The sequence below is a fragment of the Lissotriton helveticus genome, chromosome 1_1 (genome assembly GCF_964261635.1).
Source record: "Lissotriton helveticus chromosome 1_1, aLisHel1.1, whole genome shotgun sequence".
Lineage (NCBI taxonomy): Eukaryota > Metazoa > Chordata > Amphibia > Caudata > Salamandridae > Lissotriton > Lissotriton helveticus.
Window position 1 is genome coordinate 1,826,283,601 of NC_136057.1, and position 18,774 is coordinate 1,826,302,374.

At 47.7% G+C, this 18,774-nt stretch overlaps 1 pseudogene; it reads right to left on the bottom strand.

The window, feature by feature from the left end:
- Positions 1 to 9,654: 9,654 nt before the first annotated feature.
- LOC144765624 (uncharacterized) lies at positions 9,655 to 18,424 on the bottom strand (annotated as a pseudogene).
- Positions 18,425 to 18,774: the final 350 nt, after the last annotated feature.

Sequence of the window (18,774 nt, forward strand, 5' to 3'; positions counted from 1 at the left end):
GCATTCTGATCACACTCTCACACTGGGACCATTTGCGCAGCTCATTCGACCATCTCCGAACAGACGGGCCCTCCCTGGACTTCCAGTGCCAGGTAATCTCCCTCTGCGCCAGAATAAGTCCTAAGTCGATAAACTTGCTCGTGTTTTTGGTCTTCGCCGTATGTGGGAACCACAGCAATATGCATGCGGCCATGTCAAAGTTCACCTCCCTGTCCGTGACAGCATTCAAAAGCTCTCCCACCTCCGCCCAGTACGTCCCTAACCGCGGGCAACCCCACAGCATATGATCCAACTCAACTGCAGGTGCCAAGCATCTCGGACACGCTGCATCCTGTACCTGAAAGTGCCGTCTGATTTTCCCTGGCGTCAGGTATGCTCTATGTAATATGAAGAAATGGACCTGTTGGAAGCGCGCGTTCCTACAACCCTTCCAAGTTCTCTTCCAAATGTGGCCCCACACCGAATCCGGTATGGGCCTACCTATGCTGTTCTCCCATTTCCCCTTCAGCTCAGCCAACGGTGCCAGCCCCTCGTTCAGCATTCTCGAATGAAGACAGGTCACCGCCTTTACCGTACCCGCAGCCATTACAACGTACTGGCAGGCCATAGTCGTTTCCGGTTCGCCCAGTCCCCCCTGCCAGTGTTTTTGCATCGCCGTAGTCACCGCGGCATGCAAGAGGTAGCTCCCATCCGCAAACCCAAATTGGTCCTGCAACACCCGATAGGGTACTAGCACCCCGTCCGCATAAAGATCTCCCACCATCTGCAGTCCCATGGCCTCCCATTCCGCCAACTGAGACCAATCCCCTCCATGAGGCAGTGCTGTCAGCATTCCCAGGGGGATCTCTGGAGCATAAGGGCGAGCAGAACCTGCTCTCTTCAGGCTCCTAAGCCAGCACGACCTGAGGGTTTTCTCTTCAATCGTGAGATCGCCCAATCTCAGCTTCTGCTGCAGTACAATGTAGGACAGGACGTGCCGCTGAATACCCCTCCCTCGACCCTGGTCGGGGCCCCTGAACTCTCTCGCAACGTTCTGCGTCAAGATCTGGAGCTGGGCCGCTAGGTAGTACAACTCAAAATCGGGGACCGCCATCCCCCCCTCAAGCTTGGGCCTATACAAAGTATGCAACGCCACTCTGCGTCTTCCGTGGCCCCAAAGGAAGGCAACTACCATCGATCGCAACTCTCTAAAAATCCTCAGAGGGATCCATACCGGCAAGGTGCGGAAATAATAAAGCAACCGCGGCAGTGCCACCATTTTCAGCAGCGCTACCCTGCCCTGCACCGACAAGGGGAGAGAGGCCCAAAAAGTCATGCAGCCCCGCAACCCCCGTATGCAACGGCCTACGTTTCCCTCCAATAGGTCAGCAGCCTCATGATAAACCCGGACCCCCAGGTAGGTGAAGCAGGAGCCCTCCCAGACCACGTCCATCGTCAGAGGGGGGTACGACACGTTCCCCTTCAGCGGGAAAATGCAGGTTTTACTCCAGTTTACCCTAAGGCCCGACATCCTGCCAAACCGGGAGAGCATTTCCGTCGCCCCATCAAGGGCGCCTTCCGTGTCCTCCAAGTAGAGCAGCAGATCATCCGCATATAGCGAGATGTGATGGAGTTCCCCGTTGCTCAAGACTCCTGGATACAGCCCTCCCGTTCGCGCCCGCGCCGCCAACGGTTCCATCGCCAATGCAAACAGGAGGGGGGACAGCGAGCAGCCCTGCCTCGTCCCTCTACGCACCGGATAGGCAGGAGAAATTGCCTGTCCCAATCTGACCCTGGCCGTTGCATCAGCATAGAGGACCCTCGTCCAGCGGCCAAAGCCACCCCCTAGGCCAAACTGCTCCAGGACCTTATCAAGATATAGCCATTCCAGGCTATCAAAGGCCTTCTCTATATCCACTGACAGCACTGCGGATCTACCGTCCATGGCCTGGGCACCATCCAATATACGAATCAGGCGGCGGATATTAAGGGACGTATTTCTCGTGGGGATAAACCCCGCCTGGTCCTCATGGACCAATGTGGTCATGTGCGGCAGCAATCTAGTCGCCAGAATACGGCTTAAGATCTTGTAATCGACCGTCAGCATAGATAAGGGCCTATATGAAGTCACTTCTGTGGCATCTTTCCCTGGCTTCAGCAACGGCACCACTAAGGCTTCCCTCATCGATTGGGGGAGGCGTCCCAAGGTCTGTGCTTCTGAATATACCACCAAGAGTCTCGGAGCCAAAATATCTATGAATTTCGCATAAAATTCAACCGGCAGGCCGTCCACCCCCGGCGTCTTATTCCTAGCCATCTGTTTAATGGCCACCCGAATTTCAGATAAAGTTATCGGACCGCCCAATCCCTTCGCAGTCTCATCATCTAATGTCGGGAGCTGAGCAGCATCCAGGTATTCATCTATCCTAACTCCTTCCCCGCCCAACTGGCTCTCATATAGAGTCGTATAGTAGGATTGGAAGCGATTCAAGACCGCTGACTGGGTATAGACCACTTCCCCGGTCCCCGTTTTAATGCTCATGATCGGGCTGCCTCTAGGTTCTGGGTTTGCGAGTTTGGCAAGAAGCGTGCCCACCTTATCTCTCTCCCCGTGCACCTTGGTAAGGTACAACTTGTAATCAAAGCATCTCAGTCTTTCCGTTTCCCTTGCCACTACCTCTTTCGCCTCTAGTAGCCTGCCCTGTAGCTCCGGTCGCTCTGGCCTGCGCCGCTCTAGGTCCCTTAGTGCACTTTCTGCCTTCTCCAGATCCGCCACTACCGTCGTCCTGACATTCGCAAACGTGCCCATACACACTCCTCTCACCACCACCTTCATCGCATCCCATTCCACCGATCTCGCGGTGGACGTACCCTCATTCACCTCAAAATACTGCTCGACGCCCTGCTGGACTGTGGCGCTAAACACTGGATCCTCTAGTGTGTCAGGGCCCAATCTCCACGTCGGCACCGCAGACCTCACCCGCTGCCATCGTACTGTCATCAGTAAGGGGTTATGGTCAGAGATAGTCCTGGCCAGGTACTCCGTATGAGTAACCAGTGCTGCCATATTACCGCTACAAAGGATAGAGTCTATTCTAACATGTAGTGCATGCAGTGCTGAGAAGAATGAGTAGTCCCTAACTTCAGGGTGTTGCTCCCTCCACACATCCACCAGGCCCCACCTCACCTGCCAATCCTTCCTGTGCGCGGCCAACCTCCGTACCGCAGAGTCGGCCAGCGGTGGATGCGATCTATCCCGTGCCACGTCCGTGATGGAATTAAAGTCTCCTCCCACTATAATGGGGCCCGCCAGGAAGTGAGCCAGCGATCCGGAGAGTTTGTCTAAGAAACCGGCCTGGTCCACATTGGGGACATAGATACTGCTCAGCACAACCTCCCGGCCATACAGCCTACCCTCCACTACCACAAATCGGCCCTCAGGGTCCACTAATTGGTTCGTAACCTGAAATGGGACTCCCGCTCTCACCCATATCAGTACCCCTCTAGCAAACGCCGAATACGTCGTACCAAACACCTGACCTCGCCATCTCTTTTGCAACGCCGCACATTCCTGCTTGGTCAGGTGGGTCTCCTGCAACAATGCAATCTGAATGCCCCGCCTCACCAAGTAAGCATGCACCCTGCTTCTCCGGGACATCGTACGGAGGCCACGGACGTTCCATGTAAGGGCTTTTAAATCAGGTAACGTTCCCATTGCCTCTATTCCCCCTCCGATTCGGCAACATCAACTGAACCCCCACATCCCGGCAGCATTTTCCCCAACGTAAAACATCCCCAAAAACATTCCCAACCCCACTCCCCAGAACAGGACCCAATAACAAAGCATCAGCCCCCATCCAAACCAAAAACATCACACACAGTCCACTATACTGTGGTCGTCACCACAGAAGGCCTTAAGGGCAATGAGGGGAGGCCCGGGCCGACCCGGGGCAGACCGAGTCCCCGCTCCAAGCCCTAGATCCCTTACGACTGTCACATCAGAGTACCTGCCGATCTGCCAGACACCCCAGATAGTCCGCTCCAGCAGCAGCCGCAGTGTGGGCCCACTCAGCTAATGTCACTCGTTGAACAGCCCATCCGCCGTCTGCGGGGTGACCTCCGGTCCCACAGCGTTGTCTGCCTCGGACAGTTCCTCCCCAGACTTCCTGCTCTCCACTTCTGAGTCTGAGTCTCCCAGTTCTTTCTCCTGCTGCGAACCCGTGATGAACGCCGTCGCTACCAGCGCCCCCTTTCTGTCCTCCGCCATCTCGGCAGCTCGCTGGGCCTGTTTAAGTTTGTTCTTCTTGCGGATGCGCTGGGACTTCCGGATTCGCACCGGCTGTTGTCGTTCCCGGTCGCCTTTTTGTTGGCGGTCCGTGCCAGCGCGGTACAACTCCAGCCAAGTCCACGCCTCATCGGGGGTCTGGAAGAATTGGGTCGCCCCATCCAGGATTACTCGTAGTTTGGCCGGGAAGAGCAGGGAATACTGAATACCCTCATTTCTCAGCTCTTTCTTCACGGCCAGAAACGATGCCCTATTCCTCTGAACCTCTCGCGTATAATCCGGAAAGATCGTGACCGAGCTGTTATCCACTTTGAAGGGGCCCACCGAGCGTGCCCTTTGTATCAGGTAGTCCCGGTCTTTGAAGTGCAAGAGTCTGATCAACATCGGCCGTGGGGGGCGCCCCTGCAAGGGTAGACGAGTCGGGACCCTGTGCGCTCGCTCCAGGGAGAAGAACGGAGACAAGCCCTCCGGGGCCACGACCGTTCTCAACCAGCCCTCCATATAGGCCACCGCATCATCACCCTCAATTTTTTCTGGCAGGCCCACCACCCGTATGTTGTTCCTCCTGTTGCGGCTTTCGGAGTCCTCCGCCCGTCTCTCCAGCGTCGCCAGCCTCTCCATAACATCAGACAACTTGCGTTCTACAGTGACCACCGCAGGTTTCAGTTCTAGGAGCAATTGGTCATGATCCTTAACTTTGTCGGACAGTTTTGCGTGATCCGCCCTCAGCAGGCCCAATCCAGTGGCCACCTGAGCAATGTCCTGGTGTAGAGATTCTTTGGTGGCCGTGATTGCATCCAGTATGCCATCTAGCCGCGCGTTCAGTCGGAGTTCCTGCGCTGACGCATCTTGCGCTGCTGGAGACCCCCCGTCCGCGTCCGGCCTGGCCAGCGATCCGCCACCTCCGACCGCACTCCCAGTACTGCCGGTGGCGGCCATCTGGGCGACAGCGTGTATCGACTCTGGGTGGCCCCCGAGTGTCTGGCTAGTCCAAAGGACCCACTGCCGGGCGTCTGCTCCTCGAACCTTTCTCACCCTCCTCAGGCTCAAGCGTCGGGCCCGAGTTTGGCTGCTCCCTCCAGAGGGCTCGCTCCCCGCTCCAGAAGGAACCCCCCCGTACAGGGCGAACTTGTCCCCGGGCCTCCTGGCGAGCCCGCCCCAACCGGTTCACCTCCACTCAAGGACTCCGGCAGCCCGCGCTTCCCCTCCACACCAGGACCCGACAGGCGCTGGGGCCAATGATTCACCGCTCCCCCTCAGGCTCTCCACGCAACCCAGCCCCCACTGGGCTCGGGAGCTTCTCCTCGATGGTGCAGCTCAGCGGACCCCCACCGCCGTCCAATTCCAGCTCCCTTGGCCGGCCCCACATCAATTGCGCCAGTCCGTACCTTCCCTGCATGCAGGCGCGGTCGGCCGGCCAGGTCGTGCGCTCGCCCCCCCGACCGCTCTCCACAGCACGGTCCAGGTCCGCCTCCACAAAGCCTCCGTGCCGCGCTGCAACCAGCTCCACAGCGCCCGCTCAGGATCCAGAGCACTGCAGATGCCGTTCCCCAGCACTATGGCCACCGGCGCCAGCGGTGGGGGGGTGGGGGGGATGGGCTCTCAGTCCGCGAGTCTTTGCCGGGGGTCCCCGTCGCCGCACTTCCCCTGCGGTCTCTACTCTCCCGCAAACCCGGTTGGGCTGCGCCCGCTTGTGCCTTCAGGCCGCCGCTCACCCCGCTCCGCAGCCGCGATCCTCAGCGCTCTGCCACTCCGGCTCTGCCGCTTGGCCCCATCGCCATCTTGGGCTCTTTGTCCGCCGTCCCGGGGCACCGCAATCCGTTCCTCGCGTTCCACCCCGTCCACGGCCACCTGCCGGCCCACGATCGTTCCCCGTGGTGCGTCCGGCGACCAGACCTCGATCCCTGGGCTTTTGCTTCGCCCAGAAGCGAGGGATTCACAGGATTAATGAGGGATCAGGCACGGAGCTGTGGGCTCACGCCGCCATCCCGATCGGCGTCCAAGCCACGCCCCCAAGGGCCCAAAGTCTAATGATTCAATTATTTACCGGAATTAAAGAACGCCCATAATAGCGAACCACAAGACGCAACAAGAGAGCCAAGGAAACCAAAGGCAGCGGCATTAACCCATAGCAAGTGATGCAGGGAATGAGCCAAAAAAGACCATAAGACACCGATATGAATGACTCTCCAGCAAAATAGGCCCTCCCCAGCATAAGCAAAAACAAGAACCAGTGGAAGAGAAGGTCTCCAAATCCCACTACTATGGGGAGTTTGGGAGCAGCAGGAACAGAATCTCTTAGCGAGAATGCCCAGTTCTGAACCAGGAGAGAGAGGCCACCAAAGCAAACCCAAACACAAGCACCTTTGAATTCACAGGTGGAAGGCCACAAAAAGGCACAACTCCACACACAAAGGAGGGCACAGGACTGAACAGGCACCCAAAGGAAAACCAAAAAGTAAGGCAAAAGCAGGGTCAACAATCACCAACAAGTCTGCAGATCTGGAAGCTCAGAGCAAACCCATCAGGGACATGTCATCTGCCTCAAAGAGATAGAAAGACATGGAAAAGCACAATGGCCGGCTAGGTTCATAAGAACTTGGAACCAAGCTGACCATAAATAGGCAATGCATGTGTGCCTCACATTTCTGGACTTCCCACATGTCGACCAACACACATTTTGTGCCAACAATCTGTCCTTTATCACATCTTTATGGACTGTGCAGTGGATCACTGGTAATTTTCTTCTGAATGCCCTGAGTCTGCAAACACTATTTCCTATTCCTGACTTTTTTTTTACCAGATTCCTTGAATCTCCTGTCCTGCTCTCTATAAGCTCCCTAACTTCCAGCATGCCTGCTTGGTCTTGCACTGAGAAGGCAAATGGTGTTTACCCCAGCAGGCTAAGTGTAACTGCAATGAGGTCGATAATATTGGCCTAAAAAAATATTCCAACAGCTACATCGTCTGCCGTAATATCTTCAAAGTAAGTATATCATTAGTATTCCTAACTCCACATTTGCTTAACAAGATTAACCTTGAGTTGTAGTGGTTAAGTCGATGTAGTAAATACAATATTTTTTTTCGGTTGTAATTGTTTATTTTCATTTACTACATATAATACAATAGAGACAATATACAGAAATATGTAATACTTGTGACGTGATTTAACACAAGCAATATAGTGAGCGTATAGCGCCCGGTTGAAGTTATCATGCCAGGAAAGGGGAGGCCTACTCTGCACTGTTTCTCCTCTGCAGCTACTTGGAAAACCCTCTCCACTAAAATACACTAACAATGCTAGATGTTTGAACTTACTGGTGATAGACATCTCACAAGATCAACACAATGACATGGAACAAGAGGTTCAGGCACTAAAAGACAGAAACTCCCCATGCTGGGCTGGAAAACCAATTTTAGGAGCCAATGTTCCCTGAAGAAGAAAGCGGACGAACTTAACAAGGAGACAAGCACTGCCACGAACAAAAATTAAATGATAAAGTTAGCATACTTCAGTCTAAAGAAGTAATATAAGATTTTAATAAGAAATCAAGAACAAAATGATCCCATAAAACTACAAGTAAAATCAGTTTCGATGAAAGCAATCGGTGCTCACGTGTGGTGCACGTAGTGAATACATGTGACAAAAAGTTGCCTAAAACCAGCTCCAATCCCACTACAACATCCAGTACTGAGAAGAAAATCAATGAATACACTTATACACTTGATTACACGTTTTCAAATTGGCAGCTCGTTGGGCATGGGCACAGATTATGTACCACAGATTCCTGTAATCCTCGGGTACGTCTTTGTGATTCAAATACAATGCTAGAAAATCAGACCGCATAGGCCGCGTGGTGAGGTCAGCCTGGAGTATTTTTAACAAAAAGTTATTCACCTCCAAGTATCAGGCACTACTCACACACAAATATAAAATGCGCAATCATTTACAGTTTGGCCTTCATTCAACAGTGATTTTCATAAGATTATTGCCAAATTTCATCCAATTTCCCTATTCACATTTAACTAGGGTTTTGCTCTGAAATGTGCCTGAGCAAAAGTAAACCTGAGATTGGGGCCCCACAGTAGCATAGCGAGAATGGCGTGGGCCCGGGTGCATACAAGGAAAATGTACTTTTTGACTGCTCTTGAGGTAGAAAAATGCAGCAAATCTCAGAGTTGATTGGGCCCATCATGTTTCTAGGCACCGGTGCCACTGCATCTCCTGCACCAATGGTAGTTATGGCCCTGGTCCCCTGCTCAACTCGAAATCCAGCTTCTGCAATAAACACAAAATGAGGATTACTGTAAAATCTGCAATAGATGCCTGAGTAGTTATTACATTCACAAAAGCCCTTGGTCACAGCAGTGAGAAAAAGTCCCTCTATTCTTGAAGTTTCAAATTCAGAAAATAAGCAACCAGGTGCCAGATAACACTATGCACTTGGCCCAACCATTGGCACACTCCAATCACCACTAGAAGAATACACCCTAGTATTGAGGTTCGATGTTCCATTAAGCTTGCCTGCAGTATACACATATCTGCCTATCTTAAAACACCAAGCTACATAGTGCAGAAGCTATATCTAATAAATGGGTTCCATTCTTTCAATAAGAATAGAGCACTACACCTGCGCATCCATAGCATAAGGTGACAAGAGCGTGTCACAGGGTTTGTCCACATCCACTCCCAGTCTCTAGAACTTTTGTACGCTCTCGCCTAAGAAAGTACATCAACACAATGGGGGTATTTATATATAAAGTGATGCAAACCAGTGCAAAGTGTAGAGTTGGGTTTGAATTCCCAGCCCAAAACGTATGTTGTGCTGGAAAGTAATCCTAAAGTAACGCAAAGGAGGACCATGTTCTACTTTGCTATACTTTGCGTCAAAGGTGTGTAGCATGTGTGGTACATGGGTGCTCGTCTGTAAACACTCATGCTTTTTGATGCAAAGCCATATCTATTTAAAGAGTAGATAAGGCTTTGCACCAAATATTACACCTCCCTGAGGCAGGTGTTACATTAGAGAAAAGGTTTTTCTTCGCCGAACATTTCCAACTTTACACGTGTTTTGTACTGTACAGGATCCATACAAACTTTGACAAGTTTTAAATTATGCATAAGAATTGTATTTTGAACTGGAAGGTTACCCTCCCGCAATGGTGGAAGGTTGCGTGCACGACTTCAATTGACAAAATGCAGTGCTACAACCTTAGTTGTACTAGTAAATTTGCCCCAACATCTTCAGATCTGAACTTTACTTGCTTACTTATGCCTGTTACCCTGTCTCCCATGCTATAGGCAATCAACCAGGTCTCTACAGCCATCTCTGTGCTTGGCTTTTCTTTCATTATGACTCCAGGTGTCACCCATTTCCTTATAGTCAGCCTTAAGCCATCAGTGCATGTTTCTTGGCCTTCCTCTTTTCCTTTTTCCTTGAGGGTTCTAGGTCAGGGTTTGATGTGGGCCTGCATAGGGTGGGACTTATCCAGCCCGAGCATATTTTAATGATTTCTTTATGAGCAGGGAGTTGGAAAGTCTGTTGCCACAGGTCGCTGTTGCTGATAGTGTTTGGCTGGAGGTTTTGGAGGATTTTTCTCAGATAGGTGTTGATGAAGGTCTGGACTTTGTTGGTGGGGGTCACTGTTATCATCCCAATTTCTGCTCCATTAAGAAGGACTGATTTTACGGGGGCACCAAAAAGCCTGATCTTTGTTTGCAACATTAGGTCCTTTGAGCTTCAGATCTTCTTTAGCTGAATGAAGGCAGCCCTTGCTTTGCCGATTCTTGCCTTGACATCGGCGTCTGTGCTGCCCTGTTTGTCTATGACACTGCACATGTGGGTGAAGGCCACAACCTCTTCAAGTGCATCGCCTGCAAGAGTGACAGCAGTTGTGCTGGCTGTGCTAGTCTTCAGGATCTTGATGTGTCCCCTGTGGCTGTTGAGGCAAAGTTGTGCTGATGTGGCTGCCACATTGTTGGTCTTCTCATGCATTTGAAGATTGTGTGGGAGAGTAGGGCCAGGTCATCTGCAAAGTCCAGGTCATCGAGCTTCATCCAACGTGTCCACTGAATTCCCATTTCTTCTCCTTGTGTGGATGTCTTCATGATCCAGTCTCTTGCCAAATGAAAGAGAAAAGGTGAGAACAGACAACAGTGGGGGACTCTGGTCCTCACTTGGAAGGCTTCTGTGAGTTCTTCTCCATGGACTATCTTACAGGTCATTCCCTTTTAAGAGTTCCTGATGATTCTTAAGAGTTTAGTTGGCACACCATCGTGGTGGAAGAGTTTCCAAAGGGTCTCTCTGTCCAAGCTGTTGAAAGCCTTCTCATGGTCAATGATGATGCGTAGTGTTACAATCTGGTTTGTGCAGGATCTATCTTTGTGGAAGCCAGCTTGCTGGTCTCACAACTGAGCATCACCTTGTTCCTTCATTCTGTTCAGGATGAATCTGTTGAATACTTTGCCTTGAGTTGCACAAGTTCTCAGGTCACCTTTCTTGGGGATCATGATGAGATATCCCTCCTTCCAGTCTGATGGCACCTTTTCCTCTTCCCAAATCCTTTCAAACATGTGGAAGAGTATGTCTACTGATGTTTCAATGTCTCCCTTCAGTGCTTTTGCAGGAATGTTTTCAGGTCCTGCTGCCTTCCCATTTCTCAGATGTTTGATGGCTTGCCTTACTTCTTCCTTGGTTGGTCTGCTGCAGACAACTGACACGTCTTTTGGATGTATGTCTGGTTGAAAGTGTGACGAGGGCTGGTTTAACAGTTCTTCAAACTGCTCCACCCATCTTCACTGGTGGCCTTTGTTCCCATGATTAACTTCCCAGCTTTGTCTTTAACTGGTCTTTCTGGCTTGCTGCATCTGTCAGAGAGTTTCCTTGTTATGTCATTGAGTATTTCAAGTTTCCATAACATGCTTCTTCCTGGGCTTCTCTGGCAAGACTATCAATGAATCTTCGCTTATGTGGTTCTTAAACTTCCCTTTGCTTCCTTGTTGTTTTGGTGTATTCACCTTGAGCTTTCACTTTTTATGCTCCTCTTCAGCTGATTTTGACTGTAGCTTTCTATTCCCTTCTCTCTTGGATTATGCAGAGAATCTTGGTGGAGATCCATTCTTTATGCAGATGTTTTAGAGACCCAGTGCCTAGTGGCAGGTTTATGTCACTGTTTTTTTATATCTTCTCCTACTGACTTGCTACTTGGTCTCTGTCCTCCTCTAGTTCTTGCAGGACTTGAAACTGGTTACCGAGAGTGACTTAGTATTCCCTCTGTGCTTCTTTAAGGAGTGTGAGGTTATATCCCTGGCATTGGTTTGTCGGTTCCATCCATGCTTTCTTCAGCTTTAGCTTTAGCCTGGCCATGGCAAGATGATGGTCTAACGTCACGGCTGCTGCTCTGATTACTCTCACATCCTGCAAGAACCTCCAGAACGTCTTGGCAATGGAGACATGGTCCATCTGATTCTTTGTTGAATGGTCTGGTGACACCCACATTTCCGTGTGCACTCTTTTGAGTGGGAATACACTACCACCCAACACCAGACTGTTCAGGGCACAGAGATTTGCAAGCCTTTCACCATTTTCGGTCATGTTGCCAAGGCCATGGTTACCCATGACTTCTTCGTACCCAGTACTGTCACTTCCAATCTTGGCACTGAGGTCTCCTATCAGTATGGTGATGTCTCTCGCAAGGCATTTCTAACCCTGGGCGGAGTATGCAGAGTGGTGCTCTGTGGATCTAGGCTCTGCTCTGTGCCCTCCCTCCTCCCAAAATAATTAAAAAGGCACTTACCTGCTTTGTCTGCCTCAGCTGCCTCCTCCTCACAATGGCTGCTCTCTCCTGCCTCCTAGCACTGAATCACCCCTACGTTGTATGTCTTGCGAATGCACACGTACAATACGTACAACATAGGGGTCATTCAGTGCGAGGAGACAGGAGAGAGCAGCCATAGCGAGGAGGAGGCAGCCGAGGGATCACTGACATAATATCGATAAGACAAATATCGATGTAGCAAAATATCTAGTAAAAAATATAGAATACAAAAATATCGAACTCCTATCTCCAAACAGGTAAGTGCAAAAATATCGAATCAAAAATATCGTTGTAAAAAATTATAGATAGTCAAAATATCGAATTTTTTAAATGTCTTAAAAGTAATTGAAAAATAATAAAATATTAAATATAATTAACTTAAACATACTTAAAATACTTAAATAACCTTAAAATTAATAAATAATTAATTTAAGTTAAAAATAAATAAACATACAATTTAATTTTTAAATACATACATATATATAAACATAATATTAATAAAAACAATATTTTTACCGTAGGTTAGCGGGACAGTAAAATTTACCATTACCACTCCACTGAGTGCAACAGTAGAGAAAGCGTTGGATAGCGTAGGGGTAAAAATTACTATTCCCACTCCAGAGAGTGCAACAGTAGGGAAAGCGTTGGATAGCGTAGGGGTAAAAATTACTATTCCCATTCCAGAGAGTGTAACAATAGGGAAAGCCTTGGATAGCGTAGGGGTAAAAATTACTATTCCGACTCCAGGGAGTGCAACAGTAGGGTAAGTGTTGGATAGCGTAGGGGTAAAAATTACTATTACCACTCCAGTGAGTGCAACAGTAGGGAAAGCTGGATAGCGGGAAGGTAAAAATTACTATTAACACTTCAAAGAGTGTAACAGTCGGGAAAGCGTTGAATAGCGTAGGGATAACAATTACTATTCCCACTCCAGCGAGTGCAACAGTAGGGAAAGCGTTGAATAGCGGGAGGGTAGCAATTACTATTCCCACTCCAGACAGTGCAACAGTAGGTAAAGCGTTGGATAGCGGGAAGGTACAAATTACTATTCCCACTCCAGGGAGTGCAACAATAGGGTAAGCGTTGGATAGCGTGGGGGTAAAAATTACTATTCCCACTCCAGTGAGGGCAACAGTAGGGAAAACATTGGATAGCGTAGGGGTAAAAATTACTATTTCCACTCCAGGGAGGGCAACAGTAGGGAAAGCGTTGGATAGCGGGAGTGTAAAAATTACTATTCCCACTCCAAAGAGTGCAACAGTAGGGAAAGCGTTGGATAGCGTAGAGGTACAAATTACTATTGCCACTCCAGTGAGTGCAACAGTACGAAAAGCATTGGATAGGGAGAAGGTAAAAATTACTATTCCCACCCCAGAGAGTGCAACAGTACAGAAAGGATTGGATAGCGTAGGGGTAAAAATGACTATTCCCACTCCAGAGAGTGCAACAGTAGGGAAAACTTTGGATAGTGGGAGGGTAAAAATGACTATTCCCACTCCAGAGAGTGCAACAGTAGGGAAAGCGTTGGATAGCATAGGGGTAAAAATGACTATTCCTACTCCAGAGAGTGCAACAGTAGGGAAATCGTTGGATAGCGTAGGGGTAAAAATTACTATTCCCGCTACAGAGAGTGCAACAGTAGGAAAAGCGTTGGATAGCGTAGGGGTAAAAATTACTATTCCCACTCCAGGGAGTGCAACAGTAGAGTAAGCGTTGGATAGCGTAGGGGTAAAAATTACTATTCCCACTGCAGTGAGTGCAACAGTAGGAAAAGCATTGGGTAGCGGGAGAGTAAAAATTACTATTCCCACTTCAGGGAAGGCAACAGTAGGGAAAGCATTGCATAGCGGGAGGGTAAAAATTACTATTCCCACTCCAAGGAGAGCAACAGTAGGGAAAGTAAATACTTCATATATAGTTAAAAATAAATTAAATATTAATACCAATTTCAAATTAATTAAAATTAATTACCAATTTAATATAGTATAATAATTATTCAATTAAAAATAATAAAAAAAATAATTACTAAATAAATAATTACCTATTAATACAAATTAATTACCAATAACAATTAATTAATTAACAATTGAAAAATAATTAACAATTAATAAATAAATACCAATTAATACATTAAAAAATGTAATTAATTAAAATTAAATTACTTCCCACCCAATTTCCCTATACACCCACAACCCGCTACAGAAAATAAATTAATAAAATGAACATAATTATCAATTAATCAATTAATAAAAATCAATTACCAATTATATTTTAATTAATTACCAATTAAAAATTCATTATCAATTAACTCAAAATAAATACCAATAAATAAATTAAAATAATTAATTCATTACAATTAAATTACTTCCCACCGTATTCCCCAATAAACCCACAACCCGCTCCAGAATTATACTATGCAAAAATTAAATACCATAAAATTAATTAATTAAAATAAATTATAACATAAAAATACACTTTTAACACATATGCTAACATATAAAACACTTACTTACCTAAAATTCGATATTTTTGTTGTCTATATTCTGTCCATCGATACTTTTGTTGTCTATATTCTATCCATTCGATATTTTGTCCATTCTATATTTTGTATTCGATATTACTGCTATTCTATTCGATATTTTTATAGTCTATATTCTGTCCATTCGATATTTTGCCCCTTCTATATTTTTAACTCGATATTTTGCCCATTCTATATTTTTTACTCGATATTATGACTGTATACAGCAGCTGAGGCAGACACGGCAGGTAAGTGCCTTTTTAATTATTTTTAATACCTGTGGGAGGGAGGAGGGGTCGGCAAACTATGATCCGCCATAGAGTCGTAGTTTTTCCTGAACTCCGCAATCGCAGGGGAACGCGGAGTAGGCAAAACTCCGCAAACTCCGCTGGCGGAGCGTAGTTACCCAACCGGGGTTATGCATTTCTCCAGGATGGACAGGAGTCTGTTGTAAAACTTTTATTTTTCCTCTTTTTTGCTGTCATATATAGGTGCATAGCACTGGAAAGCATTTATGTTGATTATCTTTTTCTTTAAGCGGGAGGTTGATGTGAGGATTTCAGGACCGTGGGCTTCCCATCCAGTCAGAGCTCTGTTGGCAGCTGGTGTTATTAACAGTTCTGCTCCCTGCTTGTGTGGGGCGTTCTCTTCCTCGTGTCCAGAATACAGAAGCATTCCTCATGGAGACAGTCTTTTCTGTCTGGACTGTTTCTATCGGGTCTTTCTCTTGCCAGGCAAGGTTTTTTTTCCCTCTTCGCTGCACTTGGGCACTCTTGCCTATCTTGTACATGGTCCTCACTTTCTATGTGCCGATGGTGATGGTCTTGGTTTAAAGCAGGTGGATCAGCTTTGTGGCTTCCAGAGATCTCCGGTGTAAGAAAACAGTACTTTTTGCAGATGTCCCCCCCACGTTTTGCCCCCATTTAGATAATTAGATGCTTTTGTTTACTCTGACCATGCACTGAAGTATGCTCACCAGGAACCAGTGATAGTGCTTGCTTTTTGGCATCCCAATTGACAGAGACCATACCTCTCTTGTAAGTCCCTTGTGAGTGGTACTTCTGGTACCCAGGGCATGGGTGGTAAAGGAATATTTAGGGGCTGCAGCACTGGTTGTGCCACTTTGAGTGACCCAGGTAAACAGATGACAGCAGACCTGCCATGGCCAATTGCAGGAACAACGTTTACTGCTCCACTTTGACTTTGTCCTCACAATAAGTGACAAGGACACAGCACTGCTTTTAAGTACATGTCAGTCACCTGTAGAGAAGGTCTCTTGTGCCCAGGAGGCAGGGTGCAGTATATTACGAGTGTAGACATGTACGTGTAAGCTTGATCTGTACAACTAAAGTTGATTTCTACCATCTGTAGAAGGGCACAAATAAGGGGCTCTGGGTAGAAAAGGTGGCCTATACCACAATATGTGGTCACCTTAGGGACGGATTGGCTGTAAGGGACTAGCTGCCCATTGGCTACTAGCTCCCACACTTAAATAATAAAAAAAAAATTAATCACTTAGGTCGTTTTCCAGAGTCCCTTGGACATTTTCTAATGAGGACCCTCAGCCACAGTGGGCAGTGCTTAACAGTATAATTATAGGTCCAAAGCACCTGGTGAGTGGGCGGTCGACAGGTGCTTTGGCCCTATAATTATTCAATTAAGCACTGCCCACTTTTTTAACTTTATCCCTCCCCTGTGAAAAAAAAAACTACACAGGAGACAAGATATTTTTAATAATTTTGCATTATTCCTACACTCTTCCCACTCAAGACTGTCACACACCAGACAGTCCCCCTCCTGGTGGAGGATGATGAACACCTGGCGAATAGGACACTCAGGTGCCAAGACCCTATGATTATTCATCCCACTTCATCAAATAAGTAGAGAACCAAGATATACCGCTGCCATGACAGTGTGGCTGATGGTCCTCTTCTGAAAATGTCCAAGAATCTCTGAAAAACGATCTGAGTCATACATTTTTTTATTATTATTAGTTGAATTAATCTCTGCTTCTCTCTCCCTCTTTCTGTTTTTTGGAATACTAGCTCCCACACCCCTAACTCCCCTAAATCCTGAATGTAAGGCCCCCCAATTCCAAAACCTCATTTCTGATCGATAACTTCAAAGAAGGACCAAGTGGAGGCCTGTGACACCGACAACAGGACTTTGCCCACCAGCATAAAACAAAAGAGAGATTTTGTGTCCCTGAGGAAACAGACTTGGAGCTGAGTTACCAGCCCTCATCCTTGGCTAAAACCTGACACTTTTGAAGAGAAGGGCCATTGTGGAATCCAGGAGCAACCTCAGACTCCCCTGGAATGGTGGGACCAGTCCCATGCAAGCTACCAAGGTTTGTTGGTCACCAGTCCGGTAACCAACCCCTTAACACAATGCTGCATTAAGAGGGTATTCCACAAAACCTACGACTGATGTCAGCAATGACCCCACTCTAGTGATGTTGCACCCCATCCTGGCAGCACCTTCTCTTTAGGAAAAGCAGCTTTACCCCGTGTCCCGTGTAGGAACACTGACAGCCATGACAACCACTGCACACTGGCTTCATGGTTTAGTTAAAATTGTAACTGACTGTTGTGGCCTGGTCGTGGGACCCCTACCACCTCTATCCTGCGAGGATGGAAAGCAGATCGACCTCTAAGTGACCAATTGTAATTAGTAGTTTTTGCCACTGACCAGGATTTTGAATGACAAAGTCCGCCCGCCATCCTAATGGACCCCTAAGTGTCTGGCCACATCTTGGTTACTTGAACCAGGAGCGATTTCTGAAATAGAATCGCCACTCCACCTTTCTTGTGTGTGGTAAGCCCTGAGTCACTTGTGGTCTAGCTGGAGATGTTATGCACATGTGCAACCTTGCCGACTCATTCTCTCCTCTATTTGTCTGCTTCCCTGGGTGCTCAGGACATTTCCTGCAGCAGGGCTATATTTACCACACTAGAGGGCAAGAAAGAGGTTATTTTTCCTTTTGATATCATGAGTAAGACCTATCGCGTATTGAAATAAGATGGCAATGGTGAGCTGTCACAATTATGCGACATGCTGATGGTAGTAACAAGCATTCACTTTGATAGGAGGAGTGAGAGGTAAAGCAGACACCCGTCCCACAAACACCCAACAAATACCTTGGCAACCAAGGACATTTTTTGGGGTTGTTTCATACCTAGATCAAGAACAATAGAAGCCTCAAGAAGGTTGATATAAAGAAGCAAAACTCAGAGAGTCCCTGATAACAGGGTCTTCGGCCCCAGACTGAATGCTCCAGAGTTGAAAAGTGCATCGAACAGCCCTAACACTTTGCTTATCAATCAATCAATCGTGGTTTATATAGCGTGATTACTCACCCATGAGAGTATCAAGGCACTGGGGTGGGGGGCTGCTTAAAAGCAATAAAACACAGATCTGGTCCACCAGTGGTCTCAAGGATGCAACACATCCCCGTAAAACAAAAGGGAGCACAAAAGAAATGAAAAATGGTCATGGTGTTCCACTACCATACTAACTGGTGAACTGACACCATCTGTCCTGCCTCTGGCATTGTCACCACTGCCGAAACTCCTGCTAGGACATCAACTACTCTACTAAGAGACTCTTTTTGTCAGTAATCATTCCTCAAAGTGTGAGAGCATACAAGCAGTGCTTAATGTGAGCCAGTGGTTCTCAGTACCGGCACTTAATTGTCAACACCGGCGCTTGAAACAGTCTGCCACAAGGTGGCTCTGTCTGGCTAATTACAAGATGATCACAACAACAGGTCATTATTAATTCAATATACATAAAAAATTGCAGTTACCTGCCACCCGAGCCATTCTTATAGCGTTGGAGGCCTGAAATAGGCTGAATTGTGACACGTAGGAGTTTGAGGGTTGATACTTGTGTTGTTACATTCATTGGCAGCACAGAAGGAGTAGTGTGTGGTGCAAGCTGCAGTGGCCTCCTGACACGAGCCCTGGCACTTCTTTGTTTACAAATTATGCACTGTATGCAGGAAAGGAAGCAGGAGGAGGAAAGTGAGAGTATGCCGCTGCCATACGAAGCGGCAGACCTAGAGGAGAGCACACCTGCAAAGGAAGAGGTGCAGTTTGAGCCAGCTGAATTTCCTCCACCTGTTGTGCAAACTTTGGCCCATATTTTGCAAATAACTCGTTCCATGGAGGCT